Source organism: Mus musculus, chromosome 4 (genome assembly GCF_000001635.26).
Source record: "Mus musculus strain C57BL/6J chromosome 4, GRCm38.p6 C57BL/6J".
In the NCBI taxonomy this organism is placed as follows: domain Eukaryota; kingdom Metazoa; phylum Chordata; class Mammalia; order Rodentia; family Muridae; genus Mus; species Mus musculus.
In genome coordinates this window covers 42,624,224-42,645,390 of record NC_000070.6, presented here as the reverse complement: position 1 = coordinate 42,645,390, position 21,167 = coordinate 42,624,224, and the positions used below count along the sequence as shown (strand labels likewise).

General features: G+C 48.5%; 2 pseudogenes across 2 annotated transcripts in view; one reads left to right on the top strand and one right to left on the bottom strand.

Moving 5' to 3' along the window:
• Ccl19-ps2 (chemokine (C-C motif) ligand 19, pseudogene 2) overlaps nucleotides 1–21,167 on the top strand; it is an 82,982-nt pseudogene that overhangs the window by 5,678 nt on the left and 56,137 nt on the right. The window lies entirely within an intron of this gene.
• Nucleotides 13,677–15,635, bottom strand: Gm2564 (annotated as a pseudogene). The gene is made up of 4 exons (XR_004691359.1): nucleotides 15,437–15,635; nucleotides 14,320–14,452; nucleotides 14,009–14,102; nucleotides 13,677–13,920 (listed from the first exon to the last, which is right to left on the bottom strand). The product of XR_004691359.1 is annotated as a predicted gene 2564 (transcript).

Genomic DNA, 21,167 nt, shown 5'->3' with positions numbered 1-21,167 from the left:
TGCAGTTGCTAAGTGCATTGTTTGGAGAGGGCTACACATGTCCAGTACATACAGGTAAAGCAGTTAAACTGCCAAGTGCATTATTACAAGGGGAGGGCTATGAATAACCCAAATCCAGTCCCAGCTTACTAAATTATTTCCTATGTTTGCCTGGCTCACCTGGATTTAATCAGGGTTGAAGGCCATCTTCTTCCTTTCTAAGATTTATTTTTAAAAAAATTGGTGTGTGTATGTGTGTGTGTGTGTGTGTATTTGTGGCCCAGATACTATATCAGATCCCCTGGAGGTGTAGTTACAGGCGGTTGTGAGTCACTTGGCCTGGATGCTAAAATTGAACTCTGATCCTCTGCAAGAGCAGTACGTGCTCTTAACCACAGAGCCAGCTCTCCAGTTCTGAAGACAGCCTTTTGATCCTCCTGACTCTGTTTCCTGAGTGCTTGGAACTGTCCAACACTGGGCCCTTGACTCATGTCTGTCATTTTAAATATTCCTACTCCAGTGCTTGCCTAGTATGCATGAAGTCCTGGTTTTGGTTCCCACCACCACACAAGTCAAGCATGGTAGCTTGTAGTACCGAGTACTTGGGAGGCGGAGAAGCGGGAGAAGCGGGAGAAGCGGGAGAAGCGGGAGAAGCTGGAGAAGCGGGAGAAGCGGGAGAAGCGGGAGAAGCGGGAGAAGCTTCTCAGGAGAGCTCAGTTTCACTCTCAAATGCATCGCGAGTTCCAGGTTTGTCTGGCCTATGTGAGATCCTGTCTCAAAAACCAAACAAGCAATAAAGACAACAACAATAACCAGAGCAAAATAATCCTCTACCCCAGCCCTTTTTAAAGGATGTATTTTTATTTTATGTATATGAATGTTTTGCTTCATATATATGTGTATCACATGCATGCCGTATCCATGGAGGATAGAAAAAGGGTATCAGAACCCCAAGAACTGGAGTTACAGATGGTGGTGAGCCACCATGCAGATGCTGGGACACAAACCAGGGTCCTCTGCAAGAGGAGTAAATGTGTTTAGCCTCTGAGGCATCTATTTCAATTTTTATCAGCACTGCTCCAAACCTAAAACCAAGTGAGTACTGAGCAAAACACAGGGCTGTCCAGCCAGCAGCCTCCATTAGACAACCTGATCCAGCCAGCAGGTTCCATTAGACTGCCTGATTTCTTTCTTTTTTGGGGGGGAAAGGGGTGTTTTGAGACAGGGTTTCTGTGTAGCCTTGGCTGTCCTGGAACTCACTCTGTAGACCAGGCTTGTGGGAAGCCGCCCCCACATTCGCCATTACAAGATGGCGCTGACAGCTGTGTTCTAAGTGGTAAACAAATAATCTGCGCATGTGCCAAGGGTAGTTCTCCACTCCATGTGCTCTGCCTTCCCCGTGACGACAACTCGGCCATGGGCTGCAGCCAATCAGGGAGTGATACGTCCTAGGCGAAGGATAACTCTCCTTAATAGGGACGGGGTTTCGCTTTTGCTTTGGGCTTGCTCTCTTGCTCCTAAAGATGTAAGCAATAAAGCTTTTGGGCTTGCTCTCTTGCTCCTAAAGATGTAAGCAATAGAGCTCTGCGCTCTGGCGCTCTGGCGCTCTGGCTCCTAAAGATGTAAGCTTTGGGGGGCTTACACTCTTGCTCCTGAAGATGTAAGCAATAAAGTTTTTGCCGCAGAAGATTCTGGTTTGCTGCGTCTTTCCTGGCCGGTCGTGAACGCGTGTAAGACAGGCTGGCCTCGAACTGGAAAATCTACCTGCCTCTGCCTCCCAAGTGCTGGGATTAAAGGCGTGCGCCACCACCGCCCGGCTACTGCCCGATTTATTGAGTTGGTATATCACTGTGCTTTCTAAATAGATTCTCAAAATATTCCTCCAAACATTCCTCTTAGGAAAAGAGAGTTGTCCTTTTGTGATTGTGTGTGCTGTTGTGTACATGTCTGTGTAAGTCTGTATTGTGACTATATATTTATACATCTCTGGCATGAGATGTATAAATCCCTTGAATCAATACATTACATTTATGTACATATATACACTATATACATATATGTATAGTGAGTTTATATATGCACACACATATATATATATATATATGTATATATTGTGAATATGTACCTACATATGTATGGAACATATTAGGGTCCTTTGAAGGTGTCAACACTTGTATATTTGTGTGGGAGTTTCTCTTTCTCCCCTAACTCTCTCTCCTCGCTCAGGGTCTGGCTAACCTGAAGCTCACTGTGTAGTCCTGAGCAGTTCCTGAGGATTCTAATTCTCCTGAATTAGCAGCTCCCTGTCTTATTCTCCTCAGCATGGAGATCACGGCCGTGATCCACCTCCCTGGGCTCTTCTTTTCTATGTTTAGTTACCACAACTCTGGTGAATGTGATAGCATTCACTATAATTACTCCTTCACACGTGTATGTGCTGTGCCTTGATCATGTGTACCCCCACTTCTCTGTGAGGCTATCTTCCATTCTCTGCTCTCTTCCTAGCACCTGGTCCCTAAATAACCTTAATTTCCTCCCATTCTCCTTTCCCCACTCCTAGTGACCAGCACGACAAGGATTTTTTTTTTTAAGATTTATTTATTATGTATACAGCATTCTGCCTGCACGGATGTATGTCTGAAGGCTAGAAGAGGGCAGCAGATCTCATTATAGATGGTCATGAGCCACCAGATAGTTGCTGGGAATTGAACTCAGGACCTCTGGAAGAACAACCAGTGCTCTTAACCTCTGAACCATCTCTCCAGCTCAAGAATTGTGTGTGTGTGTTTATTTTTTAGATACATGTCTCACTTTGTAGCCAGGCTTATCTGTAATCCATTATGTAGCACAGGGTAGCCTCAAAGTTACAATTCTCCTGCCTCAGCTCCTAAGTGCTGGTATTATAGATATGTGCCTACTCTGTACTTCTACACTGTTATGGTTTTCTTAGCTGAGTGGGGAAAACTGATGTTTGTTTTTCCATTCCTGGCTTGTGTCTCTTGAGATAAATTCTGGGGATGCTCTTTTCAATTTGTTCTTTTGTGGAACTCAGCTTCACGGGACCTGCAGGGGACGTTCTATGCCTAGGAGAAGGAGGACACAGGCCTGGCCTAAGATCTCAACTTTGAGGCCCGCAGAGGGAGTCCAGTGAATGGGCTAAATGAGGTGTGACGCTCCTGGCCCCGGGAACATTGGGCTCTAGTTGAACACAGATGTAATATTCCAGAAAGAACTGAGCAGGAAAGCAAGTGACTCAGCTTTCTGAAAGTCCCCGGCCCTGGGGAAGGGTCCATTTCACTTCCTGCGTTTCTCCAAATCTCATCTTGTCCAGAGGGTCTTGGAGCAGGCCCAGGGGCAGCGCTTGGCTCCGCAGGCCCTGAATGGGCGGGACGTTGTTAGAGTTCCAGAAGAGCTGGGACACCAGGATGGGGGAAGTCTTGAGCAACAGCACAGCCCCCCCCCATCCCTCTGAAACCTGAAGTAGCTCATGGCCAGAGTTTGTTTCTTAATTTCTTCCTCTTTTAGCACTTGCTATCTACTCAGAGCCCCGAGGTGCTTGATCTTGGACTGAACTCATTTGGGAGAAATTCAGGAAACTGGGGCCCTTGGGAACGAAGCAGAAATGACCCTTGCTAGCTAGCAAGGTGTTGTTCTGGAGAACTAGAGAGAGGCAGGGGAGCCCGTGAAGGAGGGAGCTTTGAAAATGAGTGGGGCGCTGAGAAGTCTAGGGAGGTTGAACAGTTATCCCAATGTGGTAAGTCGCGGGAGGGGCGGTGGAGAAAGAGAGAGGCTGCGGGACATGGGGGCTGAGGGAGCTATTTCTGGTCACATTCCTGAGGGTGAAGCAAGGGGGTGGCTGATCCAACGCCAGTGTGCAGCCTTGGATGCTAGGCTAAAAAGCTAGTGCCTAGACTTTTAAAGAGCAGTGGGTTCGGTGCTGCAACTGCCCTGCAAAGGGCGGGGACAGGGTGGGGTGGGGGCGTCTGGACAGGGATGGAGGCAGGGATGCGCTCAGAACAGGGGCAGGAGAGGCTGTGCAGACCCCGGAGATAAGTTAAGAGCAAGAAATCCATGACTTCAGCCAACTGCTGAGGAAGAAACAGATGGATGAACCGGGGGAAATAGAGATCCACTTCTGGCTTCCAGGTTGTGGAGCCAACTGCCTATTTGGGTTTTCTTCTTGCACATTCTGACAGAAGTCTAATTCCGAAAGCAACGTCTAGATTCGCAACACTTCCCTCCTAGCTTGTCTCCTCCTGCAGCCACCCAGCTCAGAGAATGTCACCGCCCCTCTGCCATCCCTCCAGGGGCTCTGGACTGAAGCCTGCTGTCATCCTGGGTTTTTCTTTTCCTTTTATGCTTCATAAATAGCACCTCTCCGCTCAATCTGTTGCTGCGTTTCATACCTATGTCTAGAACCCCAACTCGTTTCCAACAGCTTCCTCCTGGGTTAGGACAGGATCATCTCCTTCCAGGCCACGACTCTGACTCTTCACTTGTTTCTATATTATCCATTTTCCAGGCCACCAAAAGGGTCTTTTAAAACTTTAAACGTGATCATGTTACTCATTGGCTAAAATCTTTCATAGTACTTCAAATCAAATCCCCGCTTCCTTTCTGTAGCCTGCAAAGTCACGTGACGTTCCTCAGGCCTCCTAGCCCCCCCCCCCCCCCATTTTATAGGCTTCCCTCCTAGTCTCCTAGACCTCAGCCAGGCCAGTCCCCTCCCCTCCCCCCTCCTCCCCCTCCCTCTCCCTCCCCCTCCCCCTCTCCCCCTTCCCCTGTCCCTGTCCCTCTCCCCTTTCCCCTGTCCCTGTCCCTCTCCCCTTTCCCCTGTCCCTCTCCCCTGTCCCTGTCCCTCTCCCCTTTCCCCTGTCCCTGTCCCTCTCCCCTTCCCCTGTCCCTGTCCCTCTCCCCCTTCCCCTGTCCCTGTCCCTCTCCCCTTCCCCTGTCCCTGTCCCTCTCCCCTTTCCCCTGTCCCTGTCCCTCTCCCCTTTCCCCTGTCCCTGTCCCCTTTCCCCTGTCCCTCTCCCCTCTCCCCTCTCTCCTCTCCCCTCTCCCCTTTACCCTCTCCCCTCTCCCTTTGCCCTCTCTCTCTCCCTCTCCCCTCTCCCTCCTGCCTTTTCCTTTAGGCAATAGCTTAAGTCTCCTCAAAGAGGGGTCCCATGAGGCATTTTATTCTAATGGTAATAGTGAAATTGGTCAGAAGGGCTTGAAGTGTCTGTGTCAATTGCCACACAATTAAAGGTTAACAGAAGAGAATAGCAAACACCAACTAAACCCTAGGACCAGCTAAGACCTATAGATAGCTTTTCTTTTTAAAGAGACTGGGCCTCAGTATGTAGCTCTGGCTGGCCTGGAACACACTATATAGATCAGTCTGTCCCTGAATTCTCAGATATCTGCCAGCCCCTTCCTCATTTGTGCTGGGATTAAAGGTGTGTGTCACCCCATCCTGCCAGACTGTAGCTTTTTGTAATGAGTTTTCCCTTCAGTCTGTGCTTGCTGGCTTCCCCCCCCCCTCTTTCACCCTCCTTCTTCCACTCTTGATTGTAGCTTATTATGGCGCCATTATTCCTCCCACCAAGAGTTGGATTTAGTTATTTTCCCCGAGTTCTGCTCTCAAAGTCATGTGACACTTTTCCACTAAAACAAACATGGACAGAAGTGGCACATGTCACTTGCAATCAAAAATGTTTAAGAAAGTGTTCTCCCTTGCCCACATCCTCGCCTTCCTTGACTGATCATGGATGTGTGTTGAGATGGGTGGGAGCGGGGATGGGGATGTGTGTGCCGAGAGCAAAGCAGCTCGGATGTCACTGCCGCATGGAGCACAGATGTACTAAGTGCTTACCTGGACCCAGAGCCACTCAGTGTTTGTGTCGGGGGCAGAATTTTGTTTTGTTAAAGTGCTCGGGTTTTGGTGTCACTTGTAAGCACAGCGTAACTCAATCTATCCTGCCAATCAGAGGCAGGTTGGTGGTTACAGAATAGAGAGATAGGATCACAAGAAAGCAAGAGGAGGAAGAATGCCACCCTGAGATCTGGGATTTAGATACTGTTGTAGACCGAATCATGCCCACCGGAATTCATATAATGGAGTCTTATTCACAGTGCAACCACATCTAAATATTTATTTATTTATTTATTTATTTATTTACTTTATGTACATGAGCACACTGTAGCTGTCTTCAGACACACCAGAAGATGGCATCAGATCCCATTACAGATGGTTGTGAGCCACCATGTGGTTGCTGGGAATTGAACTCAGGATCTCTGGAAGAGCAGTCTGTGCTCTTAACCACTGAGCCATCTCTCCAGCTCACAACCATATCTAAAGACAGGATTTTAAGCACCTCCATTCAAGAGGTGAAGACAGAAGGATTAGTAGTTCAAGGCCATCCTCAGCTATATAGTGAGTTTGGGGTGATCCTGGGCAAATGAGACAGGTCTCAAAGATAGAAAAGAGTTAAATGAACTCATAAAAATAGGAGCCGTAATACAGTGGGAGCATGGCCCTGTAAGAAAGTATTCTCTCTCTTTCTTGCACAAACACACACACACACACACACACACACACACACACACACACACACACACACGAAAAAGGCACCAAGAAAGAGAGCCCTTACCAGAAACTGACCACATTGGTACCCAGATATTGGATTTTCAGAGTCTAGTATTGTGAAAAAATAAATTTCTATTGTTTAAGCTGCCTTGTCTATGGTGTGTGTGTGTGTGTGTGTTTTAATGATAACCTGAGCTTAAAAGATGTGCTAGTTGCTAATGTTTTGAGTTGTCTGTCTTGGGGAAGGTGGTTTTGAGTTGTACAAGCAAAGGTGATAGATACTATGTTAACATTTTAAGTCAAGGATGGGGAAGATAGGGATGTGTCCATGTTGGACAGCGACTGTTGAGACATCAAGCTGTCTCACTGCTCAGACTTCACCTTTTGATGTTTGAGGAATGTCCTGCTTTGTTAACCTTGCTTACTGCACCCTGGAACCCCAAGGCCACAGACTCGTTTCTCTAGTTCCTTCTGCAATGGAGACACAGACACAGCACAGTCTTTGCCAATCAGACGGACTTTTCAAGGCCCAGGATTTGAAGCTAGACCCAGTGAAAAAGAGCAGGGTTAGCAGAGAATTGGTTTTGGAGGTGGTAGAAGTGGTGACAGAAATAATGTCCATCTTACATGGTAGTCGAAGCTGTTATTTCACAGGTGACAGATGGTAGGGTGGCTATCTATACAAGTGGAGGATCTATCTATCTGTCTGTCTGTCTGTCTGCCTGCCTGCCTGTCTGTCTGTCTGTCTATCTGTCTGTCTGTCTATAATCTATCTAATCTGTCATCCATCTATCGATCGCTGAGGATACGTTAAGTACATGTACTACCTCTGAGCTATTGCCCTGGTCTATCTATTTAAAAACAACACACCAAACTAATGGAGTGACTTCCTATCTTGAAAAATATGCTTTCAGAACAACTTGAAGGGCAAATTTGAGTTTGGGCTCTTTGCATCTTGGACACTATCACACACTGGTTAAATTCTGAAGAAAGGTCATTTTGTGACTTATGATTCTTATTCAAGGCTAATGGTCCACATCTGGTGATGACTTTCTTTTCCTTCCTTTCTTCCTTCCTCCCTCCCTCCCTCCCTCCCTTCCTCCTCCTCCTCCTCCTCCTCCTCCTCCTTCTTCTCTCTCTCTCTCTCTCTCTCTCTCTCTCTCTCTCTCTCTCTCTCTCTCTTTCTTTCTTTCTTTTTTGAGACAGGGTTTCTCTGTGTAGCCCTGGCTGTCCTGGAACTCACTCTGTAGACCAGGCTGGCCTCGAACTCAGAAATCCACCTGCCTCTGCCTCCCGAGTGCTGGGATTAATCATGTCACAAGGACCTCACCTCAACACTCTAGCTTGGTTGTTTCTGCCTTCTCATCTGTCCATGAGGATTATGTTTCTACACAAGTTTCATAGGAAACCATACTCAAGCCATTGAGTATTGTTAAAGGGCCTCATAATCCCAAGGGCAAACATTCCAGTTTCATGCTTAAGTACAAGCTCCATATTCCTTACATATAGCTACTTCTTGGCCACCCTCTGGACCTGATATATCATCAGTGACCTGGTCCATCCTAGGAAGAACAGAAGAGGAGGCTCATGTGGATAGTCCTGGAAGCTCCTTCCAGTGGGCAGAGAATCCACTGGATTTTAGTTCTTTGACTGTAGATCAAGAATAAGACAAATGGGAAGTGAGTTCACCCCAGGGACTCTGTCTTTTGTCTAAAACTATGACTGGAGAATGGTCAAGGCACCATGCTGTCCCAGAGAACTATCCATGTTTGTCCTAGTTGTATTGCGTGGCTGGAGAGTGGTCCTTCTGCGGTCCCCCATCTTGCTGGTTTCTGCATCTTCCCAGGACCTCCCCATCACTACTTCTGTCAGTGAGCATCAGTGACCTGCATGTAAGAGTCCTAATGATACATTTGTTTGCTTTCTAAAAGCAGGGGGCTCTCCATGAGGCCTGAGACCATATCCATCTAGTGTATTAATGGGTTGCCAGTAATCAGAAGAGAGCTTGGCATGAATAAGTATGGTGGGTTGCAGCCAGTGGCAAAGCAGTACTTTAATGAGAAGAGGTTTGGTGGGACCCTCTATGATGACAGCTTTGAGACTCCCAGAGGCCCTACTTAACATGGAGAGTCACGAGCTCTGACCCACAACACTGCCACACTAGGAGGTGTCATGTATATAGTTGCTAAAGTGGTGGCCCTGGACTGGAACAGAGTTTCTGACCTTCCTTATCTGGCTTGTGTGTTACTGAGGGAAGTGGTGGCCTGGTGACAATGATGAGAACTTGACGTTAATGGTGGTGCTGTCACGGATGAGGATACAACAGGAGTTGGGACTTCTTGTCAAGGGTGGGTGTTCTTACATCACTGAGTTCTTTACAGTGTTGGGATCCTGACAAGAGAGGCTGACTTTCTTTTGGGGAGGATACTTGATTGCCTGATGGGCATGAGATTATAGTGACAGGGGTGTTGATGAAAATGGGCTCAGACTTCCAGGTATGGAGAGTCTGAGATCCAAAGCACTGGGGTGGGGTGGGGTGGGGAGGAGTGTCTAACTGACCTAGAACTCTAACATCACTGCATCTGGTCTTAAGGTTTCCCACCTATACCAGGTCGGGGGCCAGGATGGCTCGTTTTCTTCCCACTGGAGCCAAAGGAAAAGAGTCCAAGGTCCTAGGCACAGAAACAGGGTACGGTCTCCCTGGTCCTCAGAGTTAGTTCCTGCATCCTGCCCTCTGCCTGCCTGCTTGAAACCCTTCAGGAAGTAGAATGGTTCTTGCAAGTGTATCATTCAAGGGATGTTGCCAATCCACTGACCTTCAGACCCTGTCCTGGCAGGCTAGCATGTAGGCACGCTCAGTCCCACCAGTGGGCTGCCGCCCCTTTCTAGAAACAACACACACTGAACCCCTAGTCCCCTGGATCCCCAATACTGCTCTTCCATTTTCCTCTCCCTTTAGCCTCACCAGGTCCTGGCCTTGGGAATAAGGAGAGGGCGAGCACCACATTCTAGCCCCACATTCCATTGTGCTGACGTTGGGACAGCTGAACCCTGAGCAGATTCCCTCACTGAAGCTCTGGAGAGTCTCACTGCCCTTTGGCTGGAGAGTGTCAAGAGGCTGGCTGCTCTCCAGGGGCCATTTCTGTTTCTGAGTTCAAGCACTGCCTGTGTCTCCCAGACTCATTTCTTCCTGTTTCCCCCACTTCAGGTCTTCCTAGCAAAGCCAAGTCTTTCCACTCCAACTAGACATCAATCACAACTACTGAACAGGCCCACATGGGCTTCAGTCTCGGCCTGCTGTTTCCTGCTTGTGTGGACTTGAGAGGCCATGCCCCCTTTCTGTTCCACAGTTTCCGTGTATGCACAACGGCAGGAATGATACCTACCTTATGAGTTATTTGAGGGCACAATGATATAACACAGATGAAGGCCTGAACTGCTACATGCTCACCATGTGAAAGTAATGGTTATACCTTCAGATTGGTCCTGTCTTGCTGTTCTGGGTTTTTTTTTGTCTCCAGGATGGGCCAGTTCAGAAAGGCGGTATGTGTTGTAGCACTCTGGAGCCACACTGCCCCTCTGGAACCCTAGCTCTGACATTTCCTAGCTGTCTAGCTTGGGCAGCTTACATCCCTTCTGTGCCTCATGTTTCCCACCTACGGCTTGAGATCGGTCCTAGTGCTTACATCAGTTCCCAGCACCTAGAAAGCTCCCATAGAGAATTAGCTATCACTACAGAGCCATGTTCATCCACATAGACCAAGCCTGGGAAAGAGGACACCTAGGAAGGTTGGTATCTAGAGAAATGCCTGGTTTTGGAGGAAACTCCCCAGTTGGAAAACTTGCCTTTTTTATGAGACCATTTCCAAGATTTTCTGCTGATTCTGAATTTCCCGGAGGGTAGAAGTGGGTGGCATGGGGTGGGGACTTGCCGAGAAGTTGAAATCAGCTTATCAAAACCTTCTGGAGTTGACTCTAGCCAAGCACTCTATTCCACAACAGAGGCAGCTCCGACTGCCTTGGGAACTGGGTGTGTGCTCTATGTTCTGTGTGCTGTGTGTTCTCTCTGTCTGTCTGTGTGCCTGTGTGAGTGTGCACATGCATTGGGAAGGGAATATTCTCAATTTGTTTGTTTTCCTTAATTACATGTTGGGGCTTTTTCTGTGCCAGCCATGCAAAGCAAAGCTGGCAGTGAAGATGGATAAAACCCAATCTCTTCTCCCTGGGGATTCTCAGCTGACGTTAATGGCAAGAAACTTTGTCTGAAAGGCTGGAGCTCCCTGAGCAGGGAGAGCAGGGAGATGATAGCTTCAGGGGCTGTGAGTCTTTAGAGCATCAACCCATGTCATGCCCTGTGTAGTAGGTGCCGTGTGCCCAGGGAGGAAGGTTCCTTATAGAGTGTATAACAAGCCACTAGCCTGTCTGAGGAGCTAGGAGTCCATGCTACCTGCCAGAGAACTAGCAACTTTGCCGTTGTCAGACAGGAAGCAGAACTTGGGACAAACGGAGATGTAATCCTCATCGGTGAGCTCTAGAGAGGCAGGAGACAGATGGGCCACTGTGCTGAGGAGCTGGGCAGGAGGAGGCATGCCCCTCACCCCACCCTGCTGCTAGAGAGATGAGAGAGAGCAAGACCCAGTGCTAAGGTGTCATTACAGTTTGGCTGTAGGTAACAGAAGAAGCTAAGGTGGAAGCTAGTAGCTAAAGGAGTGGGGAGGGAGGTTGTGTGCCTCTTTCTAATGGGGTGTTCACTGCCTACATTTCTGATTTCCTAGGCTTTCCTAGTCAAGCAGGAGACCACATTGTGTGTGCCATTGGCTCCTAGATTTTCTTTCTTCCTTAGTGTTAGCCTCCCCTTAGTTTCCAGAGGATGGCCTCTGGGGAGCTAAGAAGCAGGAACATTTCTGGATATGTTGGATGTTGGGGGAGCCTGTACAAGGCTGGAAGCTTAGCCTGAGATCTGAAGATCCAAGAGTTATGTCTTTGGAAGGACTCAAAAGTAGCCCCTTTCCTGCAATCAATCACATGGCATGGAAATCCTGGGTTGGAGAATGTTGAAGGAACCTGCCCAGAGTCACTCAGTGATGGGGGAGACTGGGTTGTGACACAGGTCCAGACACTAGGACTTGCTATGGGGTTAATAATGTCCCAGGGCCTCTGTCCTGGTAGCACCTTGGGCAGGGCTCCCATGGTTGCCTCTTCTATTCTTTATATTTCTCTGGGGCTACAGGCACCAGAGGGAGGATTTGTGTCTGCTTCAAAAGCAAGCTGGCTTCTTGGTTCCCCTGAGACCTGAGCAAGATCTGAGGCAACATCTCCCTCCCCATATGTCTTAACCTCTTGTCTGTGGGAGGCAGAGTTGTCCATGACTGGGTGACTTTACAGAGGGATTAATGGATTGGTACAGGGAAGTGGGTATGGGGGTGGTGGATGAAAGGAGGTCACCTGGGTAAGTGTATGTGTGGATGCTTGAATGGGTGGGTAATTTCCCACAAGTGGTGGAAACAATTTTCACTCCATAGCAACTGTTCTTGGAAACTATTCCCATCTGTCCCATCCTTTGTGACTCTGAGACTTGAGATACTTGAGGTTTTGAACACCTGTCTGTGGGAGAAGAGGAAGAGGCCACCAGGCTTCCCGTCGCTCTAGGATCTCTGCCCCTCCTCTTCACCCCACTGTGACTCCCTCCTGCCACCTCTCCTACTGACACTTGAGCTCTCAGACATCTGGATGTTTGAACACCTGTCTGGGACAGCAAAGATGGAGAGGCCTGAGACTTGGAGCGGGAAGGGGGAACACAATTCCCCTACAACTTCCTTTTAAAGGCTTGCCCAGATAGGTCTGGCTTGGTTATTGGCTGATGTATATCAGATATAATGATGGCTTCTCTCCCCAGACAAGGGAAAGAGAATCTGACCTTCTATCTGACCTTAGCAACTCAGACTTGCCTCTCCCACCGGACAGGTCCTTGGAGGTCACACCCAGGAAGCTTCCTAAGCACAAAGCATTGCTGTGAGCTGTTCCAAGAGCCAAAGGCCTTGTCCTCCAGACCCAGGAGACTCATTCCCTGAGACTCAGTGTTGCCTGTAGTCCCAGAGCCTGTGTGTACTGAAGGCATTTCCATGATGAGTCGTGCAAGCCTCCCTCACGGTTCTTTCTTCCACCCTGTGGGCCTGTCTTCCTTCCCTGATCCCTGGCTCCTAGACAGTATCTTATTAGGTCTGGCACTAGGATTGTTCTAATGGGGCTGAGCCCTGCTCAGACTGTCTGAGATGAAAACCTGGTCTAGAATGGATTTAGAATGGACGGAATAGAAGATGGCGCTATCCCCACGGCTGCTGAGCCCCTTCTCACGTATCTGTTCATTCTCTAAGCAAATATTCATTGACTCCCTATCTTGTGCCAGGTGATCTGCTGGAAACCAACACAGATATGACCCTTGTCCAGGGAGAAGGACAAACTAACAAAAATAGGTTACTGTAATGAGCGCTGTGTGTGCGTGTGCGTGTGCGTGTGTGTGTGTCTGTGTGCTGTAGGTGGGTGGTGTGTAGGAGGAGAGGTGCGGAGCCTTGGGAATCTGGGAGGAAGCAAAACTACCTAACCCAGTCTGAGTCAGGGATGATTTCCTGGAGGAGGAAACATCCAGACCCAGAAAGGAAGCAAGTAGGGCAGAGGACGGAGAAGAATATTAGAGGGAGCAACTTGGGGATGAGGGTGGGGTGGAGTGGGAGCGTTGGGGGGGGGGGATCGAGAACTTCTCCTAGAGAGTGGAGCCATGTCTTCTGCCCACCCTCTAATCCTCACTGAAGTTCCCCTACTTCTTGTTCCTGAGACACATGGATGCTTAAGCGCCTGTCTAGGTGGCAAAGATGGAAAAGTCTGAGGCTTCTTGTGAACATTGCAAACCAATGCAAGCTTTGTGTGGCTGGATAGAGTATGAGGAGCACATAGAGACCTGGGCCAGGTCCTTCACTGTGGGGCTGGTTCCGGGAGCATCAGGGTGTCAGGTGGAGGCTGGGGAACAGATTGCTCAGAGCTCAGGGTGGAAATATATCCTGCCATTCCACCCCCTCCTTTCCTATTCCTGTCCTCCTGGGGCGAGAGAGAACAGACAACCGACAGACAGATCCACGGTACCAAGCAGCTTTATTGGAAGCACTGCAGTCTAGCCACAGAGAGACGGTGTTCTAGCCACACAAACTCTCTTGTCCACACTCACATCGACTCTCTAGGCACAGACTTGGCTGGGTTAGGTCTGGGACAGAGCATCAGGAGGCCTGGTCCTCTCTTCTGGTCCTTGGTTTCCTGGGCCAGAGTGATTCACATCTCTTTACTCAAGACACAGGGCTCCTTCTGGTGCTGTTGCCTTTGTTCTAAGGGGAGGGAGGAGAGGCAGGGTCATGAGCTGGAATCTCGGGGTGTTGGGAGGGTGGAGGCAGGACTGAGGAGGGTCAGGCTTGCCTTGGCAGAAGACTTCTTCAGTCTTCGGATGATGCGATCCACCCAGGGCTGGTCTGGAGGTGCACAGAGCTGATAGCCCCTTAGTGTGGTGAACCTGTAGCCAGAGGTTGGAGAGAATAAAAGCCCTGGAACCCAGTTTCCTAGCAAGCTCTAAAGTAAGGAACGGAGGCTTGGAGACTATTTGTAGGGACCTGTTTCATGGGCTTCCATGAAAACTGGGCTCGGCCCTGAGTTCAGGGTTAAAGCCATGATGGCATCAGCAAGGGCTCATGGGGGGATGGGGCTAGATATTCTTTCCACAAGCAATTCACACAACAGCAGGCACCCTGCAGCCATCTTCATTAAGAAGGTAGCGGAAGGCTTTCACGATGTTCCCAGGGATGGGGCGCTGGGTCACAGACAGGCAGCAGTCTTCCGCATCATTAGCACCCCCCAGAGTTGGGGCTGAGATAGGAGAAAGAAGGGGAGAAGACCCTGAGACCATGAGGAAGGGAGGCCACAGTCCCTAAGTGGCTTTGATAGCATCTCTCTGTGTGTGATTGCTGGACCTGATATTCAGCCTTGAGTGCCACTGTGGCTCAGTTGGCTGCTGAACATATTGTAGTCTTCTAAGCCATTTAGTAAATAACCATTTTTCAACGTATCCCAAATGCTGGGGTCATACACCCTTTCCCAGGTTTTCTCAGCTTTTACAGTGTTTTAGCATATGGAGAGTTAACAGGAGAATGCTGGGACAGGGGAGGCTTGCCTCTGCTGAGACTCCTTCAGGTTTCTGAATGACTACAGCAGATGGCTGCCATACCCGGAGTCCCAGCTACCAGGAGGAAAGCTGAGATGTAGGATCACGTGAGCCCAGGAGATGGAGGCTAGCCTGGGCAACATGGACAGATGCTTTCTCAAAAGCCAAACTAAACCAAACTAACCAAACCAAACCAAGCCAAACCAAACCAAACCAAGGCCCTTAAAAATGCAACCCCCAAAAGGGGAACAAGTTATTAAGCATGTCTTCAGTGTTTCTTGTTCTCTCAGATGGAAGCAAATACACAGCAAAGCTCTCACCCCCACAACCCCAGTGGTGCAATTGAAACCAGGGTTTCACCCAGGCAAGGCAAACACTCCACCCACTTAATTATAGTCTTAGGTCCCTCAAGGAAGATACACTGTTCCTTCCTTCTGCTGCCTGGAAGCTGAGGTAACAGGACATGGAGCCCACAGCTATAAGCCCCAGGATATGACAGAGCTGAGCCACATTGGAATCCTGGATACAGGCACACTCATATTGACAGGCACACACAGAAGGCATAAGGAGCCCTTGGATCCACTGACTCTGAACTCGGAGGGTCTTTCATGACCATTGTAACAGTCTAAGACCTACATATTGTCCACAGGTCACTGTGGCCCCTACCGTAATCATCTCCAAAGCCTTACCTGGGAAGGTCCAGAGAACCAGCAGGCTGAAGGCCAGGAGTGGGGTCACACGGGGGGCCGTGGCAGACGATCTGAGGCAGGCCACAGAGAGTGAGTGAGCCTGAGAGACTGTGTGCGCAAGAATCTGAGAGGCCGAGGCTCCGACGGGTTCACAGGGGAGTGACGGGAATCGCTCAGATGTCCTCCTGTGGCATGAAGGGGTTCAGGAGCCAAGTGCAAGTGAGCTTGTGTGTGCCCCAGTGAGCCTGCTTGAGCCTGCTGAGGCTGCCACCAGCTCCAATTTATGCCTTGAGCTTTCACTTTCTGTCCCAAAATTCCCCCTCGATGGCCCGTTCTTGGTCTTCCCCTTTATCCCCCTCTGCCCCCCTTTTTTTTCTGGCAAAACATGACCTTGGCTTCCTTCTTCCCCCCACTCAGAGTCTTCACCCTCTGCTTTCTTTGGCTTTAGCTCTGAGAACTGCAAAAGTCTGGGAAAAAAAAAATCCGTGTCCTGTCAGTTCCAGGGAGGGCTTGCGTTGTCCTCTGGATAGTGGCATTAGCTGGGTAGTTAGAGCCCAGTGGGCTTCTCTACACCCTCACCACTTTCTTCTTTCTGATGAGGCCGGTTTTGAAGCCAGCTCCATGGTACCTTCAGAGCAAGCGTGAGAGCCTGGATGGTCTTTCCTTGTCATCACAGTGCCTTCCAAGTCACCATCTGGGGGCCAGTCCCTCTCTTGGAACAGGCTGAGCTGGAAGGGAAGGTTCCTAAGGAGAGGGCCCAGGCCTCCTAGCCCACAGCTCAGGTCCCTGTGAATCAGCTACCTGGATCTACAGGCATTGTTCATTTTCTCAAATCCAAAGCCTAGGTCAGAGGAACAGCTGGAGGGAGCACAGGCTGGAACAGCCCCCTCCATCTTTCCCTTCTCTCAGTCCTGGGAACCTAGAGGGGATTTCTAAGGAGAGGGGCTAGCCAGCTCCTTCTGAGACAAATCCCTAAATTTCAAGGAATTGAAAGATCAGGGAGGAATAAGTGATTTCCCATCCTTGTGAGAAAGACCAGAAGAGAAGACTGCAAAAGAACAGCTAATATATGGCGTACCCACCCAGCCCTTTGCACCCACACTTGGGGTCCTCTGTATGTGTGTGTCAGATGGGAACATCCACATTCGTGTGCACGCCACGCAGAGGCCTGAGGTTGATATCAGGGACCTCGTCCATGACTCTACACCTTAGCTCTGGAGACAGGGTCTCACTGAACCTGGAGCTCACTGACTTGCTAATACCAGCTGTGACCAGCTGTGAGCTTCAGGCTCCCCCTTTGTCTCTGCTTCACCAAGCACGAAGGTTACAGGTGTGTGCCACTGCGTGCCTACTTTTTAAGGTGGGTTCCGGGGATCCAAATTCAGATCCTTGCGCTTCATAGCAGGCCCTTCACTCTCAGAGCCATGTCTCAAGCCATTGTCTCCTCTTTCTCACCAGGGAAGGCAAATGTGTTCTTACATCCTGACTTAAAGATAGTTGGAAATTATGATTATTTTTCGTGTGTGTGTGTGTGCCTGGGAGGAGGTGGGCACATGTCATAGCACAGGAGTGGAGGTCAGAGGTTAACTCTGAGGGTGTTGACTCTCTCTTACCGCTGTGGAAGTCCCAGGGATCAAGCTCAAGTGACCAGCTGTGATGGTTTGTACGTGCTTGGCTCAGGGAGTGGTACTATGAGGAGGTGTAGCCTTGTTGGAGTAGGTGTGTCACCGTGGGCATGGGCTTTAATACCCTCATCCTAGCAGCCTTCAGAACAAGACGTGGAACTCTCAGCTCCTCCAGGCCCATGTATGGCTGGATACTACCATGTTTCTACCTTGATGATAATGGACTGAACCTCTGAACCTATAAGCCAGCCCCAAGTAAATGTCGTCCTTATAAAAGTTGCCTTGGTTGTGGTTTCTGTTCACAGCAGTAAAACCCTAAGACACCAGGCTTGACATTGAGTGCATTGACCTCCTAAGCTGGCCCTACAGTTCTCACATTTATCAGTTTTCATTCATTAGTAATAATCACAATAGCACCGGGCGTGGCGGCACACGTCTTTAATCCTAGCAATCGGGAGGCAGAGGCAGAGGCAGGTGGATTTCTGAGTTCGAGGCCAGCCTGGTCTACAAAGTGAGTTCCAGGACAGCCAGGGCTATACAGAGAAACCCTGTCTCGAAAAACAAAAAAATAAAAAACCAAAATAATAATAATAATAATCACAATAGCATTCTGATTGTCTTCTGTGCTCTGGATCAATCCCTCTGCCAACCATACTTTGTGTAATGTTCCCAGCATCTTCTGACATGTGCTTATTGTATTGTGATCCTTGTTTTACACATTCAGAGTAGGAGGCTCAGAGAACACAACCACATAGCTGGTACTACCCGCCCACCCTGCCCGTGCCAACTATATACTGGGCATAGCATGCAGCACAGAGTACGTAGCACATGGCAGAGGTGGGAATCGGCACTGCCCACCTGATGCATGGCCAGGGAAGTAATGACCCTCACCGTAGTCAGACCCAGTGCTGCTACGTAATTGCACCAAAGCCTTTAAGTCCAGGTTTGACTACTTCTCAAATGGATGTTTTATTAAAATCCCTTTTATTACCTTTTTTTTTTTTTGAGACAGGGTCTCTCTATGTAGTCTTCTCTATTCTAGAACACTCTATGTAGACCAGGCTGGCCTTGAACTTGGTGTGCACAAACACATGCAGCTTTGTGAACCATCTTTTGAAGTATAAGCTTGGGACTGGAGAGAGGACTCAGTGGTTAAGAGCATGCATTGTTCTTGAAGAGTTTGATTCTTGCATCCACATCGGAGCAACGCTTAACTCCAGCCCCAGAGGATCTCACCCACTCTGACCTCCGCAGACAGACAGACAGACAGACAGATACACACACACACACACACACACACACACACACACACACACAAATAATAACAAAGTAGTTTAAACAATTGTTCTTTCTGGTCCCCCCTCTCTACCAGCAAATTTATACTAAAATCTTTTAACTCTCTGTAGTAATCAGAGTTTTTTATATTGCTGAGAAGGGATAAAAGGGCTGGAATGCCAGACCCCTTCACCCAAGAGAGTCCAGAGGCAGGGTAAATTCATAAACCTATAGCCATAACATCATCAATTATGGCCACATAGTGAAACTTCAAAAAGACCAAATTAGGTTTCTGAATAGCTGAGGAAGTGGGGCTCCCTGGAAAGGGAGCAGAAGCTCTGTGCGCCTCACACACCTGTGAAGGTCTCTCTCAAGACTTTCCCTGTAGCCCTTTGTGGTGGTTTGAATAAGAGTGATCCTCATAGGCTCATATATTTGAATGCTTAGTCACCAGGGAGTGGCACTGCTTGAGAGGGATTGGGAGGCGTGGTCTTGTTGAAGGAAGTGTGTCCCTGGGAGTGGGCTTTGAGGTTTCAAAAGCTCGAGCCAGGCTTGATGTCACAGTTTCTCTCTGCTTATGGATCAGGATATAGCTCCCAACTGTGGCTCCAATATGCCTGCCTGCATGCTGCCATGGTCCCCACCATGTTGATTATGGATTATACCTCTGAAACTGTAACCAAGCCCTCAATGAATGCTTTCTTTTTATAAGAGTTGCCTTGGTCATGGTGTCCCGTCACAGCATTAGAATAACAACTATGACCTCTGTAACATCCTTTATCATAAACAGTAAATGTGTTTTCCTAAGATTTATGGGCTGTTCTAGCAAATTAATCCAGCCATATGAGAGGCAGGATAAAAAGAAAGAGAAAACTAAGGGGATGTGAAGCAGGGAAAGGGCCCTTTACCCCACAATCTAGCTTGCCTGTCCTGCTGGCTGAGTGAAGAAACTTCAGCACAACTGATAAAGCAAAGATTGCCTGCAGAGACAGTGTTGCCCCAACGATGGCTCAAGCGAGGGGGGGGGGTGTCAAAGCAACAAAATGAGCTTGGTCAGAGTGTTTGTAAGCCTGAGTTCTAATGTCATCATTCTTCTCTCACAACCGTCTAAACATCTAAATGTACCCCTGGCACTTGCACTTACATAAGGAAGTTCTTCCAGAAGATAAATCTGCACATACAATTTTACTTAAATTTTAAGCTTTGCTTAATCTTTGAACATTGTTGTAAATTACATCTTTTTAAAGAATGTGATTAGGACCATACAGGATCACATAGTAAACCACACACCCATACACAGCACACACATACACATGCACACACACACACACACACACACACACACACATGTTGGAGAGACACATAAGAGTGACTTTCAAAATCTCACACCCCTTGGAATGTGTTCTGTTCATTTCTATTATTACTCTGATGACAAGAGGAGCAAGGAGCTTGTCAGGAGACCTGGAAAATGAGTACCTTCTGCTTCATGTCTCCACAACCCATTCTGTCTTGGCCAGGAGGCAGAAATGTCCTTAGTTCTATGGGAAGTTCTGTCTTAGTCAGGGGCCAGAAATGATAGAGGTTAGGTGCTGTTTGTGCTCTGGTTTCTTTTTCTTTTTTCTTTTTGGTTTTTTTTTTTTTTTTTTTGAGACAGGGTTTCTCTGTATAGCCCTGGCTGTCCTGGAACTCACTCTGTAGACCAGGCTGGCCTCAAACTCAGAAATCTGCCTGTCTCTGCCTCCCAAGTGCTAGGATTAAAGGCGTGTGCCACCACTGCCCGGCTGTGCTCTGGTTTCTTATTATCCCTCTTTTCCTTTTACATAGAAACTTAATGGGTATAGCTACCTGGATTCTATTCATGATCAGAGATTTCATTGGCTTTGAAGCTGTCTCCAAAATTCCAGTCCAGTCAGGAGGATGCAGAGGTTCACAGGCATCAGCCATGAGTCCAGGTAGACCAGTTGGACTAACCAACTCACTTCCCTATGCCTCAACTCTGTAGAGTCTCATTACCCTTTAGACAAAGGCCCTCAGTGGTAACCCTCCTGCTGCATGGGAGTGCCACTTGATTTCTTCCCCTTAAGCCCTCTTCTGTGACAACACTCCCTTCTAAAAACTCACCACTTGTTTCCCATGAAATCTGTTCTTCACGTTCTTGAGAAAAAGGATCTAGAAGCTTTGGTGGCTATTTATTGCCAGGGACTCTAGTCTCCAGAGTTATGCTCAACCTAGGTGAGAAAGCCTTTATCATATGAAAAGAACCTCTGCCTTTTCCATTTCTGTCATTTGCCTAAGTACTTAATAAGCTCCCATTTTGTTAAGTTCTAATATTGCGTCACTCGGCCATTCTGGAATTCCCTGCAGTACACTCAGGTGTCAGTTTTGCCTGAGTGGAAGCCCCTGTGGGTAAGGGAACTTTCCGGTCCACAAGGGGCTTGTTGAGCTGTGGTCTCCTGCTGCCCCTGGCAACACCACCTGTGGCCTCTCAGTTGAAGACAGCATCTTTCTAACAGCTGTAGGGCTCAGTCCTCAAAAATTGCTATGAGGTTCAGATGTCCATCACAGGCACCAGTTGTGGCTTGTGCTTCTGACCAATAGTCTACACATGCAGTAGTTCCCATGACCCTTTTGTCAGTTTGCAGCTGCAAGACCTACCCAGCACTGCAGCCAACAGCCTGGGGTAGGAAGAGCTCCCATATATGGTAATCAGAGGTTGTGCAAGCTCTGAGTTGTGAGTGGAGAGTGGGAAATATTTGACTTTCCTATATCCTTACAGTGTGCCATTTTCTGTCAGAATCTCCAGGGATACTGTAAGCTTTACCAGAAGAGAC